We start from the raw sequence: 18,854 nt of genomic DNA on the forward strand, positions 1-18,854 counted from the left end.
TGTGTGTGTGTGTGTGTATATATATATATCTATATATATATATATATATATATATATATATATATATATATGTGTGTAATGTATGCATACATACATGTGGAAACTTAATCCCCCTTTGGTTGATATCTGTTTAGTACACAAAATCTTGTCGACCACACAGATGGTTTACAAGTGTGTGAGATCACACAGTTCTTGGATTTGGGAAGTATGTCCTTTCTCCAACATTGTACAATCTTGGAGTTTGTACATAGAATTACCAGGGCATGTGGGAGTGTTTTTTTTTTAATTAACCTTATGGTTTGCATGTTCCAAGATTTTTGCTTGGCACACATGTACTAGTATGTTGACATTTGTAAAGTCAATGATGTGAAAATTAATATTTTGGTGTTTCAATAAACTTTAGTACACACACACACATTTTATGTGTGTATATATATATATATATATATGTATATATATATATATATATATATATATATATATATATGCCGACAGATAGATATACAAGTAGTGTCACATTTTCAGCAGATTGCAGATATATAAATGTTGAAGAAATTGTTCCCTGAAGTAAACTATGTGCTTCTTTCATTCAGTTTTAAGTCTTTTGCTGCTTTTGTATCTTTTAAGACATTGTCACTCACTTTATTTTTTGATTCTGGCTGGTGATTATATAAAGAAATTCTTACGTACCATTTTCCATTTTTTTCAACACCTCAGATGTCACACACAGGCACTTTCCAATATACACGCATATGTATACACTCATGCACACACAACCACATATGCTCTCATTTGCATATATCCACATAGAAACACACACACATACATACGCACACACACACACACACACACACACACACACACACACACACACACACACACACACACACACACACACACACACACACACACACACACACACACACACACACACACACAGAAAATCTCTAAAAGATAACATACATGCATTTTTTCTACAGTCAGGTGTGACTCTATCCATGTTTTTCAGTAAATTATGTTTTGGCTGTTAAGTCACCATCTTGTCTTCCATACAGATGTAAAGGGCATCACTGAATTTGATCTGCTTCTGGTCATCAGATGGTCTTAAACTTTTTTTAAAAATAACTTTTTATTAATTTTAAAACAATACTATACAAAATTATTTAAAAATAAATATATCAAAAACATAACTATTTAGAGATATCCACAACAATTTCAAACACAGAAAACTAAATCATTAAAATGTATCAAATAAGTCACTTAATTTTGACCAACATCTAAACTTGTAAGTAAGATTTGAATTTCTCATTTTGGCAGTTGACAATTCCTTTTTTACAGATATTTTTTGCTAAATTAATGAATTCAGTGAAAGAAAGAGTAGTTTTACATTTCCAATTATTTGTGACTATTTTTCTTTCTGTAGCTATAAAGGACCAAAGGAGAGGCACCTGCACCCACTGAATGGAATCTGGAAATGGACATTAAATAAGATCAAGGAGTTAGAAATAATACAATTGTCTGTCCACAAAGCTTGGGCAAAATTTTTAAATTCAACAAAAAGTCAGTTACTATTTTACAATCCAATATATGAAACCAATTAATCAAAAATTGTTTATATGCAAGGGAAGTGTATTTTTGTTTGAGGGAGAGAATATGTGTGTTATGCAAAAATGCTTACAAGTGGATGTGTGTTTTGAGTAAGGATATGAAGGAATGATCATTTTTGGTAGTTTATTTATTAAGTATTGGCCCCGGAAGTTAAACTAATAAGTTGAGGTATTCTTTGGAAGAAAAAGCAATATCCCAGGTTGTGTGTGAAAGGAGCAGGTTTGTGATTAACACAAAAGTTTTTAATAGTCGATGCAGTTTGGATCATTCAGAATCTTGGTCTTTATTCAAAAGGTTATAAGAAATTCTGTCATAGACTCAGAAAATGAATGACAAAAGCTACATCTGAAGTTGTACAAGAAATCAAGGAGATTCTTTTAAGGACATTTACTATAGCTGTTACAGTTCTCCATACAACTCAAAAGAGAAACATGAATGAGTCTTTGATTACCTCGGCAACCTATAACACATACCAACACTCATGCTAATAGCATATTCAGTTATCCTACTACAGATTAATTATTATTTTATTCGACAGCTTGCACTTGATAAGAAATACATTTATTATCTGTTCAAAATGTATAACTGTTCTTTGTTAGTACTAATGCAACTGTGTATAGCAGAATAAAGTTGTTTACTGTTTTTCATATGCTCTGCTTCCCAACAATACATGAATTTCCTCATGTTGAAATGGAATTCCATATTCTAAACAACTTGAATCTGTTTTGCTATTGGAAATTCTAACTTCAAGGGAGTACTGCACCAGGACTACTGTTCTTTCTTTTCTCATTGGAGGGTTTTCTGACAGAAGTCTTGTGGCAGAACTGTACTGCAGCAAACCCATCTTGAGAGTTGTGGACCTCTAGCTGAAACATTATTGTGTGTTTTCCAGACTGGTCTGTAGTCCTTGATGCAAGTCCAGTGTTTGTTATAAGCTGCTCTCTGTGTAGTGGCAGTTATCAGTGCCCTGTATGGACGCCAATGCTTTCAAGTTAAAATTTCCCTTAAAATAACTATCTCTGCAACCTTCCCATTCCCTCTGCAGCTCTAAGAGTATCTGAGTTTCATACAGAGTAGAATCGCCTTGTTAGATAGCTACAGTTCATACTGAGTATAGCACCCATTCTTTATCTGTATGCCGTCAACCCAGTCCAGTTAAATCTATCCACTCTTCTACTTGGTTAACCCCAAAGTAAAACAAAAAATAAAACATGTAAGGGCACTTTCCTGCTATTTCTGTGGCCAGCTGGGTGGACATGGGCATCCTGAGGCAATGTAGCAATTGTCTCATGTCGATGATTGCAAGTTGGAGGCAATCATTGACTTCCCAAATGATGTTAATATTCTGCAATAAAGGACTGATGCAGATTAATGATTGATTTCAGAGCCATGACCTCTAACTAAATACAAAGAAATGCATAATAATACCCTTCAGGAAATCAAATTCCCCTGCAAATTAAAACATTGATAGCACCCCCCACAAAGTGGACCCAGTGGTGAGAGATCTAGGCACTCAGATGGATAGTGATCTGAAGATTGACCCACCTTGTGCCCATAGTGGTGAGGAAATCCTTCTAGGTGGCTCAGCGTATAAGTAAGGGCATGATATCCTGATCTAAGGATGTCATACTACCACTGTACCTGGCCCTCATCAGACCAACAATTGAGTACAATGCACCCTTTGGCACTTACCTCACCAGGCACCTGCTATAGTCTGAGCACCCTGAGAGGTTTCTCATAAAAAAAAAAAAAAAAAAAAAAAAAAAAAAATTACAGGGTATAACCACAATGTTATATGCAAACTGATTAAAAGCCATATCTTTCTATTCAGTATCCTTTCAATTACTGAGAGGTGATCTATGCATGACTTACAAGGCAGTTTCTGACCCAGCCCTAATGGAAATGTTGCATATTCACAAAACTAACTGAATAAGGGTTATCCAGTCCAAGGATCTAAATGTGATCTCTGACATGAATAGATGGTGATGGAGAATCAGATATGTGTCTCAGAGATTGCCCCTTTTGTGGAATAGACTTCCTATTCATGTAAAACAGTCCCTTCTCTGACCATCTTCAAGCCCAATCTGAAACAATGGATGGGAAACTGTGAATTCACTCCTGGAGTGGAGACCATATCACTTATGGACAGAGGCAATCGGTAATATTGTCAAAGCCCTGCTGCTGATCCTTGTTATCTTTCCTCTAGGCACAGAAAACTGGGTAAAATCAGGGTAAAACTGGGTAGGCTTGTAAGGGCTCTTGAGCCATTAGCATAATAATCTCCTACGAACCTATGAACCTACAGACTACTGTTTCATTAGAGAATAACTACGAACCTATGAACCTACAGACTACTGTTTCATTAGAGAATAACTACGAACCTATGAACCTACAGACTACTGTTTCATTAGAGAATAACTACGAACCTATGACCCTACAGACTACTGTTTCATTAGAGAATAACTACAAACCTATGAACCTACAGACTACTGTTTCATTAGAGAATAACTACGAACCTATGAACCTACAGACTACTGTTTCATTAGAGAATAACTACGAACCTATGACCCTACAGACTACTGTTTCATTAGAGAATAACTACGAACCTATGAACCTACAGACTACTGTTTCATTAGAGAATAACTACGAACCTATGACCCTACAGACTACTGTTTCATTAGAGAATAACTACGAACCTATGACCCTACAGACTACTGTTTCATTAGAGAATAACTACGAACCTATGACCCTACAGACTACTGTTTCATTAGAGAATAACTAACTTGTAGAGAAGGATAAATTCAATCTCACTTATTTTCCTCTTTATTTTTGATTATAGACTTGTTGAACCATGTTGAAACTTGGAAGACATTCATTTTTTACAGGGAATGCAGAAGAGTACAAGTATGGCCTGCTTCCCAGCAGACAGAAAAGCTCAAATGTTAATAATCAGAAAAGCTCAAGTGTTAATAATCTGCCTATATGTCATCTGTAGCTGCTAAGCAGACTTAGTGGCAGAAAGTTGTAGGGACAAGATTGTTAAAATGCATTAAGAGTTATTCTATTACATCTGTTTAAAAAAATCTATTTAATCTAATCCAGTACAATCAGTTATTGGCTTGTATATTTTATATGCTTTGAAAACATTTCAACAAATTATGTTATTTACTCAATTATAGCAGCTTATATCAGAAGCCTTATTTTTTAGGTTATATGAGTAAATGGGTCCACTTCTTAATTTCGAAAGATCAAAGTCTTGAAATTCAGAATATCAAACCCAGAATCTCGAGGTTTTGAAATCTTAAAAGTAAGAAGTAAAAAAAAAAAAAACCATGACAACTGCTAAAACCACGTTTTTGCAGGGGGGCAAGCACCCCTGCACCCCCAGAATCACTGCAACTTAAATATACTAACACCAAAACCGCACTACAAGTGAAGAGAATGATACTATTGTCGTTCTACAATGTATTGCAATGTACATTACCATTGTCTTCACTGTACAACAATCTCAGAGTTAGTATATTTAGGCTGCAAGGGGTGTGGTAGATGCTGGGGGGGCTTGCCCTCCTGTAAAAATATACTTTTAATAGTTGTCGTGTTTTTTTTTTTCTTACTTACAAGATTTCACAACCTCGAGATTCTGGGTTCAATATTGTGAATCTCCAGATTGTGATCTTTCGAAATTAAAAAATGGACCAGTGTAAACACATAATATTGGTGTGATTACTCCCATATACCCTTTGTAAATGTACACTGTTTAGCTATAAGCTCCTATAATGTAATATACTGGTTGGCTCATTGAACATGTGCATAAGAAATGATAACATAATACCATGTTTGCTTGACTTGTACTGAGAATACAATAAAGCAGTTGGAGGCATCAATAGCTCTTCTTGAGAACAGGTTTGTGCGTGTGTGTGTGTGTGTGTGTGTGTGTGTGTGTGTGTGTGTGTGCGTGTGTGTGTGTGTGTGTATTTTTTTTTTCTAAAACTTAGTGAGTCAGTAAGAAAGTATGTTTCTATTAGAAAGAAATGGGATCAGATCAAGGTAGACAAAATCCGGAGGAACCACTTACTAGATCTCTGTTCTGTAACAGTATAAGCTTACTTCAGCTTGGAAGACACTGGTCATAACCTAAGGAAGTACTGCACATTTGCTGATATCTCTTAAAGCCAATTATCCCTTCAATATGTATTTAGAAGCCAGTAATGTGTGTCATGAAACCATAATCTATGACTATTACATATGAATTGTTGCACGTGTTACAGGAGTTAAACCACACAAGCCTTACCCATCAGAACAATGCTCTGTAACAGTCCTTTTTTAAACACCTTTATTCAATCATCACTTGTTCACTTTGTCAGACTACTGTGAAGGTGGAAAAATTTGACCAAGACCTTATTTTTACAAATATGCCTATAACAAAGCTGATTATAGGTTCATAGGTTCATAGGTTCATACTAGGCTATCTGCCCTAGGGCATTTATAAGCCTAGCCAGAGTGTGTTTGGCTTTCGCCACCCATTTTAAATTAATTTTGCTATGCCTTTTTTGGAGGTTAGTATACTGTGCCTCTGTCTAACAGTGACACAGAAGTGATAGCTGGGGTAAACCTACGATCTCCCATCCACTCATCAAGATTCCTCTTGAAGAGAGTTAATGTGGGACTCTGCCTAACCTGGACTGGGATTTTATTCCAGAGTGAAGGGAGCCTCTGGGTTATGAATCTGTCCCTCCAGCATGTCCTATTTATTTCAGTGCTGAGGTTCAAGTCTCTCGAGCGCGTAGCTCGATGGGATTTGGATTTTCTGAGGTGCAGCATGTCCATTAATTCTGGGTTGGACATGGCTTTATACGTCAGGCACAGATCGCCTCTGAGCAGGCGGTATGCCACTGAGTAGAGCTGGAGTTTCTTTAACCGGGCAGCATATGGCATCTGTTTGAGCCCTTTGATCCTCTTGGTGAGGTACTTTTGGGGTCTTTCCAGTTGCTGCAGGTGTCTGGTAAGGTACATCCCAAAAGGGGCATTGTACTCAATTATGGGCCTGATGAGGGATGAGTAAAGAGGCACGATGACCTCCCTGATCTAGATGTGAATCCCTTCATGATTAGGTGGGCTATATAAAATGTTTTTCTAACCACTTTGGCCACGTGGTTATCAAATGAGAGATTGCTATCAACTTGGGTCCCCAGGTCCCTAATGACTTCTTCTGTACTTAATGGATTACCACCTATGTGGTAATTTGTGGGCACTTTGTTTTTGCCAAAGGGATGACTATACACTTTTGGCGTTTAGCTTGAGGCCATGGCTCTGGCACCAGTTGTCTGTTTCTATGAGGCCCTTTTGGAGGATGCTTGTGTCGGCTGGAGAGTTGATTATGGCCCAGTTTGCAGTCATCTGCGAACTTGGTCAGCCACAGTCCTTCCGTGTTGGCCTGTACCGAGAAATATATACCGAACAAGAGAGGTCCCAGGACTGAGCCTTGTGGGACGCCACTTGTAACTGGTTTGGAGTCTGACATGGCTCCAGCAATTCTAACCATGTGGGTTCTGTCCTTGAGCCAGTTTGCAACCCATCTAGTGACATAGGGGTTTATATTTAAGCTGGTGAGCTTATCTATAATGCCCGAGTGGGTATTGTATCGAAGGCTTTTGCGAGGTCCAGGTAGGCTTTGTGGACCACCTTCCCCTCGTCAATGGCCTTGGTGACTGTTTCAAAGAAATCGACCAGGTTTAAAAGGCAGGATCTGCCCTTAACAAAGCCAAACTGGGTAGGATCCAGTGTTTGTAGGTCCCCAATATCTTTATTTATGAGGTCCATGATGATCCTTTCCATAGCTTTGCAGACCAAGCTAGTCAGGCTTATGGGGCGATAGTTTCCAGGATCCGTTGAGGCACCACCTTTGTGGAGAGGGACCACTGTTGCTGTACGCCACTCTTTGATTACATATCCTGTAGTAAGGCTAAGATTGAACAGTAGTTTTATGTTTGGGTTTAGCTCCTCTTGAAGTTCATGTAGGACGCAGCCCGGGACACCATCTGGTCCCATTGATGCTGTGTTTTTTGCTTTGGAGAGGGCGGCTCTTACCTGAGCATCTGAGATGTCAGGGGGGCAGCACTCTGTTGGGATAGATATTTGCCCTTTTGGTGGGGAGAGGGGGGAGAAGTTTGCACTGAACCTGTCAGCTAGGATGTTGGCAATGTCTGTGGGCTCGGTGTATTTTCTGACATTTTGGACTAATTCTGAGCATATCTGGGAATACCCACCCAGGTTCCTAACATAACTAAAGAAAGCCTTGTGATTATCCTTAGTGTCCTGTGCAATTTTTCTCAAGCTGGCCTTAGACGATTTTATGAGTGCCCGTAGTTTTTTGCTAATACTGATCAGAGATGCCTTCCCTTTTTGGGATTTTGCTCTATCATGTAGTAGCTTCCTCCTTCTATTGTATAGTTTGTTTATGGCTGGGGTCCACCAGACAGGACGTCTGCCTTTGGAGGATTGGGTCTTGGTTTTATTTGACAGATGATCCATGCATTCCTGAAGGTGTTCATAGAATGCGTTTATAAAGGATTCTGCGGTCTGGGCCGTATTTTCCACAGGCCCGGGGGCTTTGTAGGATTTCGCCTCGGTTTTGAGGCATGTGAAATTTGCTTTAGAGAAGTTTTTCACTGTGGTTTTCTGGGCAGGGGGTGGGGTTGGGATGTGAATATCCAGTGAGATTAGTTTATGGTCTGATCTTACCAGTGAGGGATACACTTCTGGTCTGGAGCATAGTGTCCCCATGTTGGTGATGATCAGGTCCAGTATGTTTTCCCCTCTTGTGGGAGTGGTAACAAGTAACAAGGAAGTCAGAGTAATATTTAATACTGATAACCATAAGGAATTTGCAGTATGATATTGTCAGTATAATTTTACTATATGTTATAGAAAGAAAAATGTAGTACAGTGGGGCAAGTATACCAAGGGCATTAGTTGAGGAAAAACATAATGATGTAACTATAAAGATACTAAAATACTCAATAGCAAAATTAAGAGTAAAAAAAGAGGTCTGTGAAAATGGGCAGAAATAATTCACAAGTTAATGTCCAGATGTACAGACCTATAGCTACTAATTTAAGAAGTAGTGTCAGTAATACAAATTGTAATTTTGTACAAGTCCTAACAGGTATGATTTAGGATAATGGCAAAGCACTCTGTAAGTATGTTAACAAGACCAGAAACAACTTAAGTACTAATATATTGGTTAAATTTAACATGCAGACAAGAAACATTATGATTATAAATGAAATACGCAAAATAAAGGAGATAGAAACCGACTAACATGTCCAAGTACATAAAATGTGATGAATTTAATAAAAGATTTTCATTATAACATAAAAAACAAAAAAGATAAGTGCTTTTGTGTTATTAGATAACGCTTCATCTGACCAATGAAAAACAGTAAGAATCATTCATTAAAATTGTGAAATGCAACCAAACACAAATTAAGGCATTCACGCCCCCTAGTTACAATATCCAAAGTTCATTGAGTAAAAAAAAACAATCAAAACTCTTAAATTCAAGGCATCTTATCCAATCTGCCATTGAATTCAGTCATTAGGCCAATAAGATCCATTAGTTCTAAAAAACAATGAGTTTAATACTCGGGCAAAAAAATCAGCGTCTACACCCATTGGTCTTTGATGCGCTAGCTCTTATTGGTGATAGCACTCTGGATAGTGATTCTATTGGTCAAGCCCTCTTATACAGGAACTTTTAATGGAATATACTGTTTGGTTGCATCGCCTGAATAATTAAACTGATTTTTTTATTTGTATACTGTTTGGTTCTTGGTGCACTTGTTTTGATTGGTGATAGTGCTTTGAGCAATAATTTAATTGGATTCTATTTTAATAGATTTTATTGGTTGAGCTCTTGTATACAGGAGCTTTCAATGGAAAATGTTTGTTGGCTATATTTCCTGAGTAATAAACTCACTGGGTTTTAGAACTATTGGATCCGATTGGCCTAATTCTTTCTTTTATATCTATCCTTTATATATTGATTAGTCTCCTTCTTCTGATTGCATAACCAAGTTTGTCCTCCTCAGTCTTCTCTATGCTGTTAATGCTGACCGCAGCCTGCCGTACTGAATCTAAAAGCACTTGGACTTTGGGAAGATGTGAACCCAGTCTTCTGAGTGGATGAAAACATCACCCAAATATAGCATGGTATAAGAATTGTGAAGTTTCAATGCACTGTCCATTTATCTTTGGAATATGGTGGGGCATTGCATAGGCCAAATGACAGGATGCTATATTAAAATAGCTCATATGCTGCTGATAACTTTGTTTTCATCTTAGCCCCATCAGTTAAGAAGATCTGTTAGTATCCCTACAGTGAAATCTAGGTCAATTAGAAAACTGGCCTTTGTTAAACTCTCTATCTGCTAATCTATCCTGGGAATAGAGTACGAGTCAGATTTGTAGATACTGTTTAGTCTCCTGAAGGAATAAGAAAATCAAGCAATATCATCCAGTTTTGAGACTAGCACAACAAGAATGCTCTGATCAGTAGTCAAGACTTCAATTACTCCAAGCTTTAACAATTTTATTATCTCCTCTTGGACTGCTTGTTTCTGGGCTTTGGGTTCTCCATAAGGCTTATATTAATTTTTCATTTCGGAATAATTGTATGTCATTTATGATAAGAGTTGTCCTTCCAGGCAGGTTAGAAAAATGTCTTTATTACTTAAAAGGAATTGTTGAGCTTCTTATGTCTGCATTTTTTTTCTTTTAAATGTATATCTAATCTGTCTGTCTGCCTATATTCTTTTTTAATGAGCAGTTCAAAACATATAGTGGGATCATGACTCAAAGGCATTTTTCTTTTTATATTGGAAACCTTTGTTGTATGGTAATAAAGCGAACAAAAGTATACCTTATATAATGATACTTAACACAGCATGCTTCCATTCCAATATCTTTCTAACTGAATGAGGTGTCTGAATTACCAATGCAAGGGTCTATATCACATCATCCAATCACAATTAAGCAAATGCATCTTCCTTGGGCATCCATTCAGTGAACATATTATCCATTGAATTAAGTTTTCAACGAAAAGTTTCTTAGGGCAAATTGATGGTTGGCCACCATCTGGAATTTGCACTTTATCCCACTGTAGTGTGATCTCAAAGTTGGTATATTTATTAGGGGAGTGTAGGGGGTGCAGCCCTCCACATTGGTGGGTATTGGTGGCATAGACTCCCAACTGTGTAGGTGTTAAGTTTTATGGTTTTATTTATAGTCACTAGGATGGACAACCATCAGTTTGCCCTAGGAAACTTTTTGCTGAAACGTTAGTTTGATAAACAGAATTTTCACTGAATAGGTGCTCACAGAAGAGGTGCTTGTTTTATTGTGATTTGATGATGTGATACAGACCCACCAATGCAAACATCTCATATAATAGGTACAACATTTAATTTATCATACCTTGTTTATGAAGATTTCTGTCAGAAAAGTATGTATTAATGTGTGTATTAGTAATATGCTTAGTGCATTTAGAGCTTGAAAAGGGTTAACACATTTATTCTATTTCATACTGCATAAATCTGTACAAACTGCAGATGCTTTCTGACCTTGTATTGTTAGCTAAAATCTTGCTTGTGCCTTGGAAATTTACTGAGAAGCAGATGATTCCTGCTTATGTTAGGAAAATAATAAATAGAACAATACTACTTGTATGAAGCTTAGACAAGAAGTTCTGTTTGTGCTGTGAGATAATACACAGCTGTAGAAGCCATAGATAATTAGGACAAAACCTGTTTGAAAATATGAACTGCAATCAGCATTTGTTTGTATCTGAGTTAGAAGAGTACCTTGAAATGTAACACTGTACCATGGAAGCTTGTAAACGAATTAGTGCCCACCAAGGCCAGGTTGTTTTTCTCAAAAGTTTCTCACAAATCTAGTCATGTCAGCAGAAAATCTGTGTAACATCTGCTGTAGAACAATACTGAAAGTTGTGTTTGATTACGTCTGCCATAGAAAGCCATGTCTTGTAAAACAGTATAAGAATAAGCATACTTCCTGTTAGTAGTTAGACAAATCCTTGTATTTGCATGTTTTTGTCTCCTTGCGGCAAGTAAATAAATATGCCTTAACTGAACCTTACGTGTATTAGTCTTTGAAGTTTTTTCCTTTGACAAATTGGTCCTTCGGACCGGAAACGCTCACTTTGCCTCGGATCAGACAGGCCACGTGGCTTGAAACCGTACGGGGAAGAAACCACATTGGTTCTTCTTAGTTGAAAAGCCCTCCGACTGAATTGTCGTACAAAAGAGGCCAGCCACTTTCTGAGCTGCGACTGAAGGACGGGTTTACTCAAACCAGGTGATCAATCATGAAGGCTCAGGTAAGGTGAATCTACCTTTTTTTCTGTTTTAGATCAGGGACTAGATTTGTATTTATTTTGTTAAGACTTTGTTTATACAAGTCAAGGACAAAAAGATTGCTGTCTTGTCACAGATCAGGGAAACAGAGCAGGTAGACAGTCATTATGAAGAGACTATAACAAAATCCGTGGTACCACGTTAAAAATAAGGAGTTATGTTTCGATTAAAAGGGTAGAACAAAATGGGTAATAATTGTACAAAAAGACCCCCAAATCCGCTGTTAACCGAAGATGCGAAATACATGCAGTCACAGCGTGCTGATGATATTAAATACTACTCAAAATGGGTTAATAAGTATGAATTTGATGGTAAACTAGAAAAATCCTTGCTTGTCAAACTTGTCAAACAGCTTAAAACCAATTCTAAAGGTCGGGTAAAAAAGCAACGTCAATTAGGAATTCCTCAGGCACACAGGTGGATTGAGCAAGTAAACCGAAGGGAACAAAAGAATAATAATTCAAAAGCAATGTCTTTAGATAGGGAGGACAATAACTTAGTAATAGCATCAGCCCCTCCGCCTCCTTACCAGAATATGAGGCAAGTGAACAAGTTAGTCCACCCCTGCGATATCCTGCTGTCACTGTAAGAAGAGACACTACAAAAGCGAAACCGTTTATTAGAGATCCCGTCGAGACCAGGTCTCGAACACGGGCAGGAAACTCAAAAGGGGACATTCAGTTATATCAAATGGGTAGAAATTCACGATCTATGAGTGAAGAAGAAATATGCCCACTTATAGAAGTGCCTAATCCTCAGGCAGGGCAAGAAGGTCAGAACCCGACTATTCTAGTATATAGACACTGGACTCCGGAAGACATCCGGAAAGCCACTGAGGGAATTCCCCATCCAAAAGTTAATTTTAGAAAGGTCTTAGAAAATTTGCAAGGAATGAGGCTAAGTTATAATTTAAACAGAGAAGAGGTAGAAAAAGTAGTCAAGACAAATTGTGGGACCAGACTGGCACATGATTAGTGGCGACTGGAATCCCCATGACACTGCACTCAGGCCCCTCCCACATAGCAGCGCAGAATTAGACAACAGAGTGAAAGGTCTTACAGACCGAATCTCTGAGAAATGGAAGCATAAAGCAGACTGGACTAGCATTAATCAATGCATCCAACAGGAAGGCAAAACTATTGACAGATATTATGCCAGACTATTAGAATGTTTTAATAACCATTGTGGAATGCAGGTTCCTGAAGATCAGGCACATGATTCCCCATATGAGCAACAGTTAAAGAATGCATTTTTTAAAGGCAGTATTGCACCCATAAGCAGCTTTATTACAAAGCACATGGTAGATCATCGTACAAGCAGGTTACAGTCATTACTTGAATATGCTAGGCATGCCGAAGGCATTTTAATAGCAAAAAGAAAAAGAAAGCCCAAGTATTTTCTGTAGAAGATGGAGCAGAAGTTTATGTAGTACAGTCCGGGAAAAAGGGCAAGAGAAATGCCCAGGGAAAGAAACAATCTGATCAGTGATCAGAGGACTTTGAAGGGCGAAAGAAAAGGGGTGACTGTTTTAAATGTGGTGAAAAGGGACACTCGGCAAGGGATTGCAAGAAAACCAAGAACGCAACCACGGAAGATAAGGAGGGTGAGGACTGACTATATGATAGTCAGGAATCACTAGAAGAGGATAGCAGAGAAAGGACAAGTGAGAATGTGATAGAGGGAGTAGGGAATGTGACAGAAGAAATAGAGGGAGTGCAGGAAGTCACGGATAGTGAAGAAAATGAAATATTAGATTTGGCTTTATTGAGCTTAGAGGTCTATTTAGCAGACACAAAACCAGAAGTTACACTCCTGGTAGAAGGGAGGGAAGTCAGATTCTTGTGTGACTCAGGGGCATCACGGACCCTGATACATCCCTCCAAACTGCCAGAGAACTCAGAGTCACCTGATTACATATTAGTGAAAGCAGCTAATGGACAGCTGTATCGGGAGCCCCTCTCCCATAATATTGTGATAACTGATCCTGTTTCAGGATTGACCCAGAAAAGCAAAATTGTTGTTTCTGCAAAATGCCCAGTAAACCTCTTGGGCAGAGACCTTATGCAGCTATTTGGTATAGCAGTAGTTCTGACTATGCAGGGTATGGAAGCACAGCGACAATTTGATACCTTTGCAGTGCAATCGGTGGGTAAAATGTTTTATTGGTACAGCCAGGACTTGGTTATGACTGGTCCAGGGGCAGTGACCGAAGAGTTGATGAACGTAGCCATCAGCAAGTTCCCCTCCCTTGATATTGATAAACAGCATTTGTTGCACTGTACCCTGTATTATTGTAACACACCAGGGCCTGATAAGGAATATGAGCAAGAATTGTTTAGAAATTGTGCAAACAGATTGATATTACATAATCTGTACTGGGACACAGAAGGGAACAGTGTAGCCAGCTGTTCATTGCCCCAGGAGTTCTTTGCACTCTATAAATCTAATCGATTACCACACGTTAGCTTAACTAAGGGCAAGAATGTAAAATGGGTAGACTTAGGAGAAAAAGTCACGAGATGGGAAAAACAGACAGAGTTAGAACTGTCAGAACAGGGAATACAAATGCAGAAGTTGAATTGGATAACTCAGACCCACCCAGCCATGCACTTGCAGTCTAGCAAGGACAGCTGATTAGCACTCCTATTAAAGGAGGAAGAGAATGCCTTACAGAATATACCAGAAACTCTCTGGTCAACAGGAAAATCAGATGTAGGACTTATTCGTACAGCGGGGCCAGTTACTATAATGCCAAAGTCGGCATTTAGACCACAAAAAAGACAGTATCCCTTAAGGAAAGATGCAGAGGTAGGAATCAAACCTGTCATAGCAGCTTTACTTAAGGAAGGGGTGCTGGTGAAATCTCCTGATTCACCATGTAACACACCCTTATTTCCTGTTAAGAAAGTGAATGGAGAGTGGCGTATGGTTCAAGATTTACAAGCTGTAAATGACACAGTAATACCAAGGGCACCTACGGTGCCAGACCCACATACCCTGTTGAATGATTTAAAACCTCAACAGAAATATTTTTCTGTGGTAGATATCAGCAATGTGTTCTTCTCGATACCGATACACCCTGACAGCCAGTATTGGTTTTCATTCACATTTCAGGGTAAAAGGTATACATATACGTGACTACCACAGGGGTATTGTGAAAGTCCAACAATATTCTCACAAGAAATGGCAAGCCACTAGGCGGGATTTACCCCACCAAGAGGAAGCCAGATTTTGCTTTATGATGATGATATCCTACTGGCTGCCCCCAACCAGCAAGATTGTCAAGAAGATACCATAGCGCTATTACAATTTTTAGCCACTGAAGGACATAAAGTAAACTAAAATAAACTGCAGCTTTGGAAAAACATGTTAAATACCTAGGATGTGTAATATTCAATAAAGGTAGGATAGTAGATGAGGACAGAAAAGTAGCGATTTAGCAAGCACCAAAACCCACTGCCAAGAAGGAAATGATGTCCTTCCTGGGTACAACTAATTTTTGTCGGAGTTGGATTCCAAACTATGCCTTGGAAACTGCACCGTTGACTAACCTGATTTATAAAAAGCCTATGGCAGCACAGGATTTGTTACAATGGACACCAGAAGCAGAATCTGCTTTCTGCAAACTGAAACAGTTAATAGCGTCCTCATTAGTTTTGGGATTACCAAACTATTATAAATGTTTTTTCCAAACTGTAGATTGTAAGCAAGGTTATATGACATCAGTGTTAACACAGCAGCATGGGGACAAGCAATGCCCTATTGCTTATTATTCATCACAACTGGACCCAGTGGCACGGTCTTTACCCCACTGTGTACAAGCAGTAGTTGCAGCTGCAATGGCAGTACAGGCTTCGGCCTCAGTAGTTTTGTTCCACCCTCTCACATTGAGAGTGCCTCATGCAGTCGCGATTATTTTACTGCAAGAGAAGGTAGCATATCTTTCCCCTGCTAGGCATCTTTCCTGTATGACTATATTGTTGAGCCAACCTCATATGACAATTGAACGATGTACGACTTTGAACCCTTCTACCTTGCTCCCAATCCCTGCAGATGGCACACCACACAGCTGTCTGCAGGTGATTGAGCAAAAGACACTGCCTAGAAAAGACCTTACGGATGTTCCCTTGGATGATGCTGAGGTGACATACTACGTGGATGGCTCATGCAAAAGGAGTCCTGCAGGACAGAACCTAGTAGGATATGCAGTAGTTTCTGATACTGAGATTATAGAAGCAAAATCTTTACCACACAATTTATCTGCACAGGCAGCAGAATTGATTGCTTTGACATGGGCATGTACCTTAGCAAAGGGTAAATGTGTGAACATTTTTACTGACAGCCAGTATGCTTTTTCTACTGTACATGTTTTTGCGCAACAGTGGAAAAATCGAGGAATGATAACATCTACTGGCAAACCAATCAATCATGCACAGTTTATTTTAGATCTTTTAGAATCTATTCAGTTACCTCAGAAAGTAGCTATTTATAAATGCACAGCTCATACCAAGCAACAGGACAGGATTTCAAAAGGTAATGCGAGAATGAGGAATTACAACCCTCTGAGATTTTAGACTTAGAAATGTTAAAGACAATGCAGACACTTACTACGCAAGTTGAAAAACAAAGATGGGTAAAACGAGAAGCAATTCTCGAAAAGGGGCTGTACATCTCTAAAGATGGGAAACTAATATGGCCATCTAATTTGTTTAGATATGCAGCTTTGTTGAGCCATGGGCAGTGCCATGTCTCAACAGGGGGGATGGTACATTTGGTGAACCAAGTGTTCACGACATATGGATTCTTAAATTACACTAAAAAATTCTGTTCGATGTGCCATGTTTGTAATAAACATCATGCACAAGGGGCGTTAAAGCCCAAGCAAGGGGGTTTCCCTACACCACCATATCCGTTTCATACTATCTGTATGGATTTCATAGAGTTGAATAAATGTGGAAATAAGAAGTATTGTCTTGTCATTGTAGATATGTTTTCCAGATGGGTGGAAGCCTTTCCGACTAAAAATCCAGATGCTGCAACTGTGGCCAAAGTTCTTGTTAAAGAAATCATCCCTAGACTCGGCATTCCGGAAAGGATCTACAGTGACAACGGCACACACTTCATAAACCAGACCATACAACAGATAAGTAGACATTTTGGTATTTCTTTAAAAAATCATTGTGCGTATCATCCACAATCTGCAGGGCTAGTAGAGAGGCATAATGGGATTTTAAAGAATAAGCTAAGGAAGTTAATAGTAGAAACACAGAGAAATTGGGTGTACTGTCTGCCCCTGGCACTGTTGAGCATGAGAACTGTTCCAAATGCAAAAGGATTGACTCCTTATGGAAAATTATTTGGAAGGGCTTATTATATACCTCAGTGGAAATCTCTCATGCCCGCAGACCAGGAAGCTGACAGTACACTAGCTGAGTACATGCAAAACTTGTTAAATTCTAAAAATTTGTTGCAGTCAAATTCTGTTTCAGATAAAGAATGAACCAGACCGTCAGAAGTGGCAGTGTCCCCTGGAACTTGGATCTGAGTGAAGACAGTAAAGAGAAAGAATTGGGCATCACCAAAGTGGGAATGTCCATATCAAGTGCTTCTGTCTACACCCACTGCAGTCAAGATAGCGGAGTGCGCCTCCTGTATCCACTTGATGCACTGTAAATTAGTCAAAAACTTTGAACTGGACAAAAATCTTGTCACATGTCAAGAGTAAAAATGATAGAGTCCAGAAGAAACAGGAATGCAGAACAACCCTTTCCTCAGAAGTATTGCATAATCATCCTGTTAACTGTACTAGTGACAATAATATTTTTGTTGTGGCCTTTCCTTTTCCCAGCCACACAGACTGAACTGAATAAACGTGAAGCGTTACTCATAGACTGGCATCCAAACTTTAACACTTACCAGGCAATTAAATATGTGTATGCTGAGACTTTCAATGTTTCGAATTGCTGGATTTGCCCAGCTTTGCCGACAGCATACGGGGGGTTATTAATGACTACAGTCCCCCTAGGGGTCAATGAGACCTGGGAGAACTGGATTTATGACACCTCAACCACTACATCACAAGATAAAATAGCATTGCACTTGTCTGTTCCACAAAAGGGAACTGTGTGTTTTTATAAAAATGATACTGTTCAGGTGGGTTGGAGCAATTGCAATGCGACTGTTCCTTATAAATGTTACACTAAAGGTAACAATGTAGATCTTTATTGTAATACAAACTATGATTCATTTCTTGGATTGATGCACAAAACACTTGAAGTAAAACATAATTCTGTTCTTTATAAACAACTGTCTATAATAGATAGAAAAATGTTTCATGCAGGGCGAGTGTATATTCATAGCAAGGTTACTACTAGAGTAGAAGATTGTTATTTTGTGTGTGGCAGAAAGGCATACAAATGGTTACCTGAGAATTGGTCCAGCAGTTGTTTTTTGGGTTACCTGGTTCTGGCCATACGACACACTGCAGTTTTGCCTCGAGGAAAAATTTGAAATGTCCGAGAGGTCGTCAAGAAACCTGTAAATCCAGTGGGACAAATCGATGCGCGTTGGAAAGACCATCATTCCATAGGCAAAGGACTGACACATATGGACTTGAGTGATAGCATTATATCATGTGCAGGCATATTACCAGCATATGGAGCAGTGAAATCGATCTGGGAGCTGAGAAAACTGTTGAAACTTCTCGAAGTAATGAGTAATGCAACTTTTTCTGCTCTCAGATTGGTGACTGATGAACTGAATGCTATGAGAACTGTAGTGCTTCAAAATCACATGGCTCTCGACTTCACCCTAG

Source organism: Protopterus annectens, chromosome 8.part1 (assembly GCF_019279795.1).
Source record: "Protopterus annectens isolate FY-2018-M chromosome 8.part1, PAN1.0, whole genome shotgun sequence".
NCBI lineage: Eukaryota > Metazoa > Chordata > Ceratodontiformes > Protopteridae > Protopterus > Protopterus annectens.